Below are 13702 nucleotides of genomic sequence, written 5' to 3'. Positions count from 1 at the left end.
GTAACAAATTACTGTTGGCAGTAAAGTAATAATATCACTTTTGAAAAGAGTAATTAGTAACGAGTAGTTTTAGTAACGAGCCAACACAGACTATACTGTCTATATGGGGAGCTGAAGTGATAGTAAAGAGACTTCAGTGTCCCATGATGATGAAATGCTGTTTTTGAGGCTTTTCCACTCGGCCAAGGATCATTTTTTATTTTTGGGGGATCAAAAAATGGTCAAATATAAAATTTAGACCACATTTAGCTTCAATCCAAAATGATCAGTATCCGCATCAATTAAACCAGTGGTTTCCTAGCCTGGTAAACCAGCCGGTCAAATGAAATGTGAGTTCACGTGACCGGCTGGTTTACCAGGCTAGTGGTTCCCAACCGGGGGTCCGGGCCCCCAAGGACCGCTGGATCAATCAAAGGGGTCACAAGATGATAGACAGAAGGCTGTAGGGAGAAAAGAAGAAGAAGAAATAAAAATATTTTGGACAAACAAAATTGTGATTTATTTTTCTTTTTTCTCGAGCTTTCGTCTAATTTTTGCTTTATTTCTTGTGGAGTGCTGTTTTGCTTTTTGTTTTTTTTACCTCCATAAACCTCTAAAAGTTATTCAAATAAAACAAAATAAGCCCTTTTTCTAGAGCTGCAAGGTTAGTCGATTAATCGATCGGCAACTATTTTGATAATTGAATAATCGTGTAATTTCTTTAAGCGAAAATGAAAAGATAAGCTGTGATAATTTATTGCTTTTCTTTGTCCAACATGATCATAAACGGAATATCTTTGGGGTTTGGACTGTTAGACAAAACGAGGCATTTGAAGATGTAAACTTGGACAGAAGACATCAACATGTGACGAGGGGTTCCAGGTAAACTTGGCTTTATTTTAAGCGCTCCACAGAATTAAACCCTTCCTAGGCTTAAACTGTGTCGAGCGTGTGCGATGTACCGGCATGTCTACGTGTTTGTCTTGTGAGCCTTGGGGGGGGGGGGGGGGGGGGGGTGTTTACTCGGCCTGTTTGCCACTGCTCTGTTTGTGCTGCAGTTAATATTGGACAGCGGTGAGATGGAAGGGGCTCGAGGACCTCCGCCTCCCTCGCGGACACTCCATCGGGACTGAGCAGAGCCGAGGAGTGGAGACCCCCAGAGGAGACAGAGGACTGACCCCCACACTCTTCCGTCTGACATGCAGCATGCTTACTGGGGATTAATGGCGTCCTCCCACCCGTGTATCATCCCTTCACTGGCTCGTTAGGAAGGCTCGTTAGGAAGGCCTGTTCCTAACCCAACAGCTGCATTAGGAAAGAGGGAACGCTGATAGCCGGAGCATCACAAATGAAACAGCAATTTGGTTGGAACAAGGTCAATTTCTTCGGAAGGTTATGTCCATAGGCGATTCTAGGCTTTCCAACCAGGGGTTGCATGGTGAGCAGGGTTATATGGTGAGCAGGGTTATAAAGCTCATGGTGAGCAGGGTTATAAAGGCCATTGTGAGCAGGGTTATAAAGGCCATGGTGAGCAGGGTTATATGGTGAGCAGGGTTATAAAGCTCATGATGAGCAGGGTTATATGGTCAGCAGGGTTATAAAGCCCATGGTGAGCAGGGTTATAAAGGCCATTGTGAGCAGGGTTATAAAGGCCATGGTGAGCAGGGTTATAAAGCTCATGATGAGCAGGGTTATATGGTCAGCAGGCTTATAAAGGCCATGGTGAGCAGGGTTATAAAGGCCATTGTGAGCAGGGTTATAAAGGCCATGGTGAGCAGGGTTATAAAGCTCATGGTGAGCAGGGTTATATGGTGAGCAGGGTTATAAAGCTCATGGTGAGCAGGGTTATATGGTGAGCAGGGTTATAAAGCCCATGGTGAGCAGGGTTATAAAGGCCATGGTGAGCAGCGTTATAAAGGCCATGGTGAGCAGGGTTATAAAGGCCATGGTGAGCAGGGTTATAAAGGCCATGGTGAGCAGGGTTATAAAGGCCATGGTGAGCAGGGTTATAAAGCCCATGGTGAGCAGGGTTATATGGTGAGCAGGGTTATGAAGCTCATGGTGAGCAGGGTTGTATGGTGAGCAGGGTTATATGGTGAGCAGGGTTATAAAGCTCATGGTGAGCAGGGTTATATGGTGAGCAGGGTTATAAAGGCCATGGTGAGCAGGGTTATAAAGGCCATGGTGAGCAGGGTTATATGGTGAGCAGGGTTATAAAGGCCATGGTGAGCAGGGTTATAAAGGCCATGGTGAGCAGGGTTATAAAGCTCATGGTGAGCAGGGTTATATGGTGAGCAGGGTTATAAAGCTCATGGTGAGCAGGGTTGTATGGTGAGCAGGGTTATAAAGCTCATGGTGAGCAGGGTTGTATGGTGAGCAGGGTTATATGGTGAGCAGGGTTGTAGGAGCTGCAGGTCAAAGAGCAACAGAGTAGAAATGAACGCTCTTGAACGCTGACTTGAACATTACGTTTATGGTTGTGTCGCTTTCAGAAACAGAGACAAATGCCTTCAATATGACAAATCTTGAAGGCCCAGGGGGTTCCTCCCAGGGGTCCCAGGGGGTTCCTCCGTACATAACCCCCCACTAAAAACATGCAGAAGATCGTCATCCGACCAGTGACGACAACATCTGAAGTTGGTCCAATGAAGGTCCCCGGGCGCTGGAAAGAAAAAGCGACCACTGCTCCTGGCCTGCCCCCTGGAGGAAAGGACAAGCCTGGATGGGTCAAATGCAGAGGACATATTTCACCGGCCACCGTCAGCATGAGTGTGTGTTGTGGCCGCATGTGTTGAAGTGTTCGTGTGATAATAAAGACGGGCTTGTCCGTCTGAAATCGTTCGTTTTTTTTTTTATCTGTGGTGATTTTCAGAATGGCAGGAATCCATTATTGAAGAAGAGGAGGTCTACTGTTCATTTTCCTTCACTGTTTCACGTCCAACGTATCAAAACAAGCCCCGGCCTCAAACTGCCTCTGTGTCGAGAGGCCAGCTTGTGGGCTCCATTTCTGAAGATAATGATGCTAAGCAATGGGGGTCAGAGCTTAGAGCACAAATGTCACCATGGATCTGGTGTTGTGTCACATTGTTGGACATGAGCCTGAAGGCAGAGCTCGCCCCAGAGGACTGTCACCAGAGGACTGTTACCAGAGGACTGTTACCAGAGGACTGTTACCAGAGGACTGTCACCAGAGGACTGTTACCAGAGGACTGTTACCAGAGGACTGTTACCAGAGGACTGTCACCAGAGGACTGTTACGGCGTCGTGTGGCAACCGCGGGGGCAGGCTAACCTGGGTTGTGGCTAGATGGGGTAGCCTAGAGCCACGGATGGAGTGACACAAAATCGTGGCAATTGTTATTCCATGTAATTTGTGTTACTTCTTGTATAGTGTCATGACGAAAGAAAATATACAACAGGGTGAGATAAAGGATACATCCCCCCAATATTCAAGTAGCCTATACAGTGTGTGTGTGTGTGTGTGTGTGTGTGTGTGTGTGTGTGTGTGTGTGTGTGTGTGTGTGTGTGTGTGTGTGTGTGTGTGTGTGTGTGTGTGTGTGTGTGTGTGTGTGTGTGTCATGTATGGGATCAGCCAAAAAAAAAGGGCAAATTAAAGGTCCAATCTGTAAGTTTGGGGGCGAAATAAATGTTCACAAAGTGTTTGTTATTACCAATGAGTGAATGCTCCATTACGTAACCTAAAAAATGAGCCCAGGCGCGTCTCTCTGCGTTCACCCATTCCAAAGCTATCGCTGGAGGAAACGTCCTTTTATCTCACAATTCAAGACTCAAAATAAGTGATTAGGCTCGTTTGAGTTGACTGCTGCCTCGCCTGGAAAGCAGACGAGAAGCAGCCGAGCGCAGTCACACCCCCGACTGCACACTCACTGCTGCTTTTCTTTTTTTCTTCTTCTACAGTTTTGTTTAACAACGGTTAGTTTACAAATTAAACACTGCTCAAAATGATCCAGCCCTTCAGATGACTTATTTTTATTTGAATGTCAGCATTACAGCTGATATTTATGTCAAATATGGTGTGACAGCTTGGAATAGATATTAAATTGAAGTTTCTACATTTCACTGTGGATGTGTTGAACCAATGAGCGCTCAGCTCGATGCGTTTCTCATCATCCTCTGAGCTGTGCAGTTGGTGCAGTCAGTCTAGAGCAGCTGCAGTGTCTCGCTCCAAATCTGCGCCCGCCTCACAGAGGAAGTCTGCCTGTCTGTCTCCCTGTCTGTGTGTCTCTGTCTGTCTGTGTCTCTATCTGTTTGTTTGTCTGTCTGCCTCTCTGTGTGTCTCTGTCTGTCTGTGTCTCTGTCTATCTGTTTGTCTGCCTGTCTGTCTGTCTCTCACAGAGTCCCGTGGTTCACGCAGTCGGGCAGGCGGAGCAAGTCGGACAACTTTTCTAACCATCATGCAACAGGCCAAGCAAGTCGCTGGTGGTGAGGGTGGGCAACCTCACCTCCTCACCACTGACCATCAGCATAGGAGCGCCCCAGGGGTGCGTCTCCAGCCCCTTCTGGTACGACCTCTACACCCACGACTGCGTGGCGACTCAAACTTCGAACACCACCGTGAAGTTTGCAGACGACACAGCGGTCGTGGGGCTGATCTCGGGGGGCGACGAGACGGCCTACAGAGAGGAGGTGGGGGCCCTGGAACAATGGTGCCAGGACAACCACCTCTCTCTGAACGTCTCCAAGACCAAGGAGATCATTGTAGACTACAGGAGGGGGGGGGGCACACACCCCCCAATCACCATCAACGGCACAGTGGTGGAAAGGGTGGACAGCTTCAAGTACCTGGGAGTCAACATCCACCAGGACCTGACTTGGGCCGGCCACACCGCCACTGTTGTCAAAAAGGCCCAACAGCGAATACATGGACTCAGGCGCCTGAAGAAATTTGGGCTAAGGCCAGAAATCCTTACGGACTTCTACAGAGGCACCATTGAAAGCCTGCTGACTGGCTGCTTCACCACCTGGTATGGGAACTGTACCACCATGGACCGCAGGGCGCTACGGAGAGTGAGACGCGCGGCCCAGCACGTAACAGGATGTGAGTTGCCAGAACTGCATGAACTGTATAACCAGCGGTGCCTCAGGAGGTCCCTGAAGATCATCAAAGACACAAACCATCCCCACAACAGCCTGTTCTCCCTGCTACCCTCAGGGAGAAGATACAGGGTTCCAAAAGCACGCACAAATCGCTTGAGGAACAGTTTCTTCCCGCAGGCCACGAGACTCCTTAACATACACAAATAGTGTAGTAGCCGTACTGTACCGTACTGTAGCTGCTACCATTACGTATGTCTAATGTTTAATTGTATGTTTAATAAGGAATATGCTATTTGCACCTATATGTCAAATACGCCGAATTTAAAATGTTTAAGCACGGCTAAAGTATGCACAGGACATGTGCACCTATGTGCAGTGAATATGCCACTGTCTCTGACTTGTCTTATCACTATACTGCCTTATTGCTTGTTGTGTCTCTTGTTGTTTTTGCACTCATATGCCTACATTTGTACTATGTTGTAAACGGAGTCCACAGCACAAGAATTTCACACGTGATACTTGTACCATGGAGTGACAATAAAAATCTTGAATCTTGAATCTTGAATCTTGGTCGAATCTGCGCAGAACTTGCTCACTTTCTCATCTCAAATGAGCCTATTGCCATAAGTGCCCAAACCTAACCTCTTTGACGTGAGTCTAACCTACCAAAACACAACCTAACCTCTTGACCTGAGTCTAACCTACCAAAACACGGGTTTATGGGTACAAGGAGACTGGAAGCCCTAGCATCACAAAGCACCGTCCGGCCACCATTTTCTATTTTCAAGTTTATGTCCGGGTGAAATGTTATATGGTCTCTCCTGATTCATTGAATCACTTGGTTTGACCAAGTAAAACTATTTTTATAGGCATTTTACAAAATGTCTATGGAAAAATGAACGGCGGATTAAATCTTCGGTTCGTATGACTAACCCTGAAGAGGGCGTGACTTTGGCACTCCATAAACAAGCTACTTCTGAGTCATGTGACCTTTGTGAATAAGCCCTGTTTGGCTTGTAACTGGGCAGTGTCCAACCAAACACAACAAAGTCAACTTTTCCACTAGACCAAATAACACGAACGAGGTGTGATCAGAAGCCATTAGTCCTGCTTCACCTGGGGGTGAAGCACATCATGAGTCGTGTACAGTCGTGTGTTAGAGAGCTCTTTGCTGCTCGCTGGGCCAGACTGTCTACTGATCCTAACATGAAACACACACGCACATAAAAAGTGGCCTTGCAGCCATGCAGGGATTTGTGGGTAAAGTCCATGGCTAACGTCTGAGCATGTGTGTGTGCGTGTGTGTGAGTTGGCTAATGTCTGAGCTTGTGTGCGTGTGTGTGACTTGGCTAATGTCTGAGCTTGTGTGCGTGTGTGTGAATTGGGAGGGGTATTTGTCTATCATGACACGAGGAATGCAAAACTGTCAAATTTCAATTAGGTCTAGTTCTTTATCCCTATTTCAAACTACTTCTGGATATTAGTAACTTCTCTAGAGGTTATGATGAGCACAGCATTTGCTCATTGTCCCGTCTACAAAAAGGCCATTTGGATCAATTCCCTTAACACCAGCCTGAACCATTTAATTTGCATTGAGATTATGGATAAAACCTGATGATTCCTCAGAAAACAATACGCTACTGGACAGAAATGTCAATCAAACTTAATGCTTTTGTCAAACGCCACTTGTTGCCTTGTTGCATGCAAAAACAGGGCACCATGGTAATAACATGGACCATCCGAAAATGGCACAGTTTTGCAGGCTTTGCAAGTTGTGGACCAGTTATGTAATTCATGCACAAAATTTACATCACTGGTCCACAAGTTAACTCAAATGGAAACAAGCCCTTGGGCTTTATTGTGTTTTATTCCTTTTGATCAATATTGTTTTGTTGTATTGTCTTGCACAATTCTGCTTTTATTGAACCAATAAAGATATCAATCAATCAAAAAAAAATCAAATCAACTCTCAATAACTGTCAAACTAAATGAATGCCTGCAAAACTGTTAACAGTTTTTGGATATACTACCGATTTTGTAATGATGAAAATTGGCGGAGTGTTCCTTTAAGTAGAAGTACAGTTACTTGTGTATAAAAAGACTCTCGTAAAAGTAGAACTACTGATTCAACTTGTTTTCTCACATTGTCCATGTATTGACACAAAACTGAAAAACTGAAAAAAAAAAAAGTTTACTCAAGTAAAAGTAAAGAAAAATCACACCCAGGTGCTGAAGACACCACTTAACCAATTTTAACTAAGAAGAAGACAATTGCTCGAGTGATATCACTGATGACATCACAACTGCCTGATGACATCACAGTCGAGCAATTGTGTGACATCATTTCCAGTTGCGTGACATCATTTCACACACACACACACACACACACACACACGCACACACGCACACACACACACACACACACACACACACACACGCCTAACCCCTTCCAGGTGAAGTTTTCGGTGACTAAATCTCAGGTGAACTTTCGTGCTCTACACACAAATTCACTGATAGAAGCGATTGCACCGCTTAAAAAGTGCAGGCGCTGTAATAAAGTAGGCTATCAAAGTACAAAGTATTTCTACCAGCTGTTTCTGTGCAAAATCAACTTAAACTCACATCATATTAATATAATGCAAAGAATATTACATTTAAAAGATCCTCTCCAAACACGTTTTCAGATAAAGACTATACTTTGAATAATAATTTGTGTGATATGGTTTTTCCAAAAAAGATGCACATTATGTGTGAAAGCTGGGAGAGTGCGAGACAAGACGAGACGAGAGAGACAGACAAAAGTTACAGTACATCATTTTTGTCTGTTGTTCATTAAAATGTAGAAAGTACAGATATTTGTGTTAAAATGTATCAGAATCAGCTTTATTTGCCAAGTATGTACACATACAAGGAATTTGTCTCCGGTTTGCGTTGCTCACACTGTACTCGCACACAAAAAGGGTATGCACAGGCTAAAACAAACAAAGGACACTGCATGTAAATATTTACACTGTACATTTACTACTATATACAATAATAAGTGTGTGAAAAGTGTCTATTTTAAATATTTGTATATGAAAGAAATGTATGTATGTATGTAGGTTTCACGCATTATGTAGGCTACTTTATGGACAAATGTATGTAAGAAGTAAAAGTAAAATGTCAGAAAAATAAGTAAAGTACAGATCCCTGAAAATCCTACTCAAGTACAGTAACAAATTATTTGTATCTAGTCACTTCCCATCTCTGGTGTCAGAGATCTCTAAAGTGCACCATCTTGGCATTATAAACTCTTCGGGCGACATATAAGTAGTGTAAGTTAATAGAATAGGAATTATGGACTCACCGCTGATGCTGCTAGCCTTCCTCGTGCTGCTGTGTCCTGGTATCCTCTGGCTTTCTGTCTCCTGCATTTTGTAAGGTTGACTGCAGCAGTCCAGCCTCCATCCTCACACAGAGTAAACACAGCCTCTCAAATCAGACAGTTAATCATAATATGTCTTTTAGATGGTGCAACATGTGGCTGTATCCCACCCCAAGATCTATTACAGTAGTGACTGTTCTCAAAATTGGTTTGTTGGTTGTAGAAATAATTCTTCGTCATGTTTTGTGGAAGAACTTGGGGAAAACTTGTTAAAAATGTAAAAGAAAAAATGGGAAACACTAAGAGCATTTACCAGTCCCTCCAGGATTTAGCTTTTGTGTGTGTGTGTGTGTGTGTGTGTGTGTGTGTGTGTGTGTGTGTGTGTGTGTGTGTGTAACACAAATTGCGAAGTTTTATGTATTTTTTTGCTGTAAAACTGCAAGAACTTGGAAAAATTGCAAGTTGAAGAAGCGCAATTTCCTGGAGGGACTGAAAATGTACATAGATGATGTAAACATTTGGAGACACTAGGGATGGGATGATATCTCACAATACGATTCAATACATGATTCGATACAACCACAATACGATGTAATAAATAAAAGTTCATTGATTGTGCAGAATTATGTTTATTTTTAAGTCACAAATCTGCAATGGCACTGGCTCGCTAGAATGTAAACAATTTAAAAATGTCATTACAAAGTGCAGATACCGTATTTCTTCTAATATCCACCGGGTCTCCATCTGCCGCCGGGTCTCCTTTAACCGCCGGGGGTCTGATCCGATTTAGCAGAATAAACGCCGGGGTGTTTATTAGATTTTTTTATCATTACGATATGTTTTTGTGTTGACTGAATTCAATCACTTACGTTAATGATGTGTGTTTTGGCGGAAGTCAGGCATCTACCCCCTGTCAGACAATCAGTGATGGGCAAGCTACTTGGAAAATGTAGTAAGCTAAGCTATCAGTTACTCTCGATTAAATATAGCTAAACTACATTGAAGCTATCCCCAGAGAAATGTAGCAAGCTAAGCTACGAGCAACATGGCAAAAGCAGCTTGCTACATCAAAGCTACTTTTTTCTCACATTGAATCAACTTCATGTCAAAGAACAACTTTCCACCAAACAAATAGGCAGGCAAAAAAAAATCTCATTTTGATTGTTTATTATATTATAAAACACACTGAAACTCTCACTGGCACAATATTCAAAAACAGACAATAAAACCTGAACGTCTTCTTCATCACTACCAGTGGCTCAGCCATCTTTCAAAGTTCGTTGCTGAAGCGACTTCGCCAGCACATGACATATTTTGCCCTACCCTTAACCAATCATCAGTCTTCATTGCCTAAACCCAACCCAATCAGAGGCAGAGTAGTGCTCTTGCTGCAAGAGAGGTAAGGATGCTAAAAAGCAAGGATCAGACAACAACACTTGTGGTCAGTCATAACGGAAATGGAAGTGCTTTATTGGCTACACAGACACACTTGACATAATATGCAATGTCTCCTCCTGTTTATTCCAAACCGCAGCAGAAATCTCCATTGCGTGCTTTGCTCATGGATTTTCTCTGGCAAGTAGCTTGTAGCTTTTGCGAGAAGCTACAAGCTACGTGGGTCTATAAATAGCTTATCTACTGAAAAAGCTACTTGGTTCAAAAGTAGTGAAGCTACCACCAAGCTACTGAGAAATGTAGTTAAGCTATGTAGCTTCGCTACTTGTAGCAAGCTACTGCCCAACACTGCAGACAATGTAAGTAATAAGCTACTTTACAGTATTACTGTCTGTGTGGAGTAACTCATTACTTATTACACTACTTAATAAGCGCAGAACTGCAGAAAAAGACACCGCCCTCCCGGAACATCTTGAAGTCAGAGTGAACCGTCCAAAATTCTAAATGTTCTCCTTTTCCTTTGTTATTGTTATCTGTAGTGGTTATTTGCATAAAAACACACAATTGTATTAGGAAATGATTGGATCTTTCTTTAATTAATTTGAAACATGTGTTACTTGACAAAGGAACTGGTATAATATTACTGAAATCCTATTGGTAATAAGTTATTATTGAGTTACTGCTAAACGTAATATATTACATGTAATATGTTACTTTTGTAATGCGTTACCCCGGCCCCAGCCATGCTCTTTAAGACATTCCCAGTATATTGTGTTTATAAACAGCCTCTTAGTTCAGATCCCTGTGATGGATGGAAGCTCCCTATCATTAACTCTGTCCACTTAACAAGCTCTCTGCCCCTGTTTCACAACCATTCTCTCTCACTCCCTCACTCACACACACTCACACACGCGCACGCACGCACGCACACACACACACGCGCGCACGCACGCACGCACACACACGCACACACACACACACACACACACACACACTCACATGCGCACGCACACACACACACGCGCGCACACACACACACACACACACTCACATGCGCACGCACACACACACGCACGCGCGCACACACACACACACACACACACACACACACACACACACACAGAACCCCGCATGATAGTTTTTGTTCTGACCTTGCTTGCTCACTGGGTGGGCCCTTAATGTCTCTTGTTTGTGTGTGTGTGGATACTGTTTAAGTGTGAGGGAAAGTGAGTGTGTGTGTGTGTGTGTGTGTTATAAGTGAGTCGGCTAATGAAGAGCAACAGTGTGGCTGTTAAGGCCTCCCAGCGGGTGCCCAGGTCATCAGGGGAAAGGGGGGGGGGGGGGGGCAGGTCATCAGGGGAAAGGGGGGGGGAGGGGGCAGGTCATCAGGGGAAAGGGGGGGGGGGGAGAGGGGGCAGGTCATCAGGGGAAAGGGGGGGGGAGAGGGGGCAGGTCATCAGGGGAAAGGGGGGGGGAGAGGGGGCAGGTCATCAGGGGAAAGGGGGGGGGGAGAGGGGGCAGGTCATCAGGGGAAAGGGGGGGGAGAGGGGGCAGGTCATCAGGGGAAAGGGGGGGGGGAGAGGGGGCAGGTCATCAGGGGAAAGGGGGGGGGAGAGGGGGCAGGTCATCAGGGGAAAGGGGGGGGGAGAGGGGGCAGGTCATCAGGGGAAAGGGGGGGGGGAGAGGGGGCAGGTCATCAGGGGAAAGGGGGGGGAGAGGGGGCAGGTCATCAGGGGAAAGGGGGGGGGGGAGAGGGGGCAGGTCATCAGGGGAAAGGGGGGGGGGGGAGGGGGCAGGTCATCAGGGGGGCCCAGGTCACCAGGGGGTCAAAGCTCTACATCAAGGCCAAGAACAGGCCTTATGTAGCCTGGTTCAAATCATCCTGATAACGTGAGCTCACATTCTGCTTGGCTCTACGTATCAGTCTGGACTCCAAGCCGTCCAGTCAGTATGTTTACATTTACATGCACAGTTAAGTCGAGCTATGGTTATAGCTCGATTAGGCTATTTACTCAGACTACTGTCCTCGTCCAACCAAATATATCCCCAAATTCAAATACAAACATTCTGATTTTAACCACATCACCAACACAGACAAAATACAAAACCTGTTAGCATGTCACACAAGCTGCAATGAACCAAACGGACACATTTCAACACACACACACAAGAATAGGAAACAAGCGACGGCACACACTCTCATCCCTGCAGCACAGAACATGAACAGCGACCCGTAGGCACATTAAGATCAAACGTTTTCACCAACATACACTACACCTCATAACACACAGAAAATAATAGTCTATGCCACCGGAATTATTTAGAAGATAAATCATAGATGGGTCAATTACAATCCAACAGCACCCCCACGTGGCTCAGAGACACCGCTGCCCCTGCTGGTAAGATGCAGCCATAACCCATCATTTGAGTCGGCCGCGCCATTCAGATTTTCGCCATCTTCACTGCCATAAGATCAAGGACCACAATGGCAATAAGTCCGTGACTGTATTGTGTCGTCCTTGTCAGTTTTTAAAGCTATGATGATTTATTGTACGGTTGCTTTTTCTATTGTCGGATAAAAGGCTTTCAGTAGTGCTGAGGATTTTGTGTGCTTCCTTAGCCTCCAAGAGTGGATTTACGAACGCACCCGTACCATTTATATATATATATATATATATATATATATATATATATATATATATATATATATATATATATATAATTATCACTTTATTTATTATATATATATAGCCTACAATGCCAACATTTTATTCTGGCAAAGGGAACCAGAACCCGAAATGAAAAGAGCAGAGAAAATCTGTCATTTATCCATTTAATGTTCACTGAACTACAACGGACACATTTAAAGACGAGCTGAAGTGACATCTCAAACGTTGCCCTGACTGAAATGGGGAGAGGCGGGACATGTGTGTGGATGTGTGTTTGATTGGACCGATCTGGGGACTGAAGTTGACATTGGCCAATTTGGGCACTTGAATGCTGTGAATCCCACCGGACTTGGGAGCAGAACAAGACCGCACTGCTCCGCACAGTCCGCACCGCAAAATACTGTATTTTACCAGACAAATCTGAAACCTACCGGTCACGTTTCAATAACAGTCTGTGGACAAACACAATATAATGTAAATACAGAGCTGTGGAGTGCGTAGTCACTGGCTGGCTCACTGCCCGAGCCCCCAGGGCAGTGGGCTGCGTGTCGACTAGCCACAGTAAATGTTATTTCTGGAATGCGAGTTAACGAGCCAGTTACATTACATAACCTTTGCATTCTACATTAAATGAAGACATTACCCTGTTTTATTTTGTATGTTACATACTTATTGGCCAAGTATATTAACATTTATGGGCTAGAAAAGTCTGCTCAGGTTACAGCTAGGCTACTAGGCAGCCATCTTGCTAGCCCTTTTCAGGAGCGCTTCTAATTCAGCTCATATGAGCTGAATTAAAAGCGCTCCTGAAAAGGGCAGCCATCTTGCCTGCTCAGAATTTTCTCCTCAAAGTCAAAATTGATTGAGAGCTGTCATGTTGTGATATGATTGGTTGAAATGGGGTAGATCTTTTTATAGTACTGAATGATGTCAGCATACTGTAGATTAGTTATGAATTAAATCATTTTGATGTGAAAAAATGTGAAAAACTAAAGAAATTGTATCTAAAATAGAAAAAAAGTTGTTTTTCATTTTAGCTCGACTTTAACAATTTACAAAAGTACAAAACCAACTTTTGTGTTAAAACGTGTAAAGAAGGGAGGAGCACATGGGATTGAATGTGCAGTGGAGAAACAAAATATAAAAACAATGGTGTGTGAAATATGATAGTGAAAATCTTTAATGAGCAATGTGACTTAACACTAATCCAAATGTACAACAGGTCAAGTGTCCGGATG

The sequence above is a fragment of the Poromitra crassiceps genome, assembly GCF_964638095.1.
Source record: "Poromitra crassiceps genome assembly, chromosome: 6".
In the NCBI taxonomy this organism is placed as follows: Eukaryota; Metazoa; Chordata; class Actinopteri; order Beryciformes; family Melamphaidae; genus Poromitra; species Poromitra crassiceps.
The sequence above is the reverse complement of the archived record's forward strand: the minus strand, read 5'-3'. Positions refer to the sequence as shown.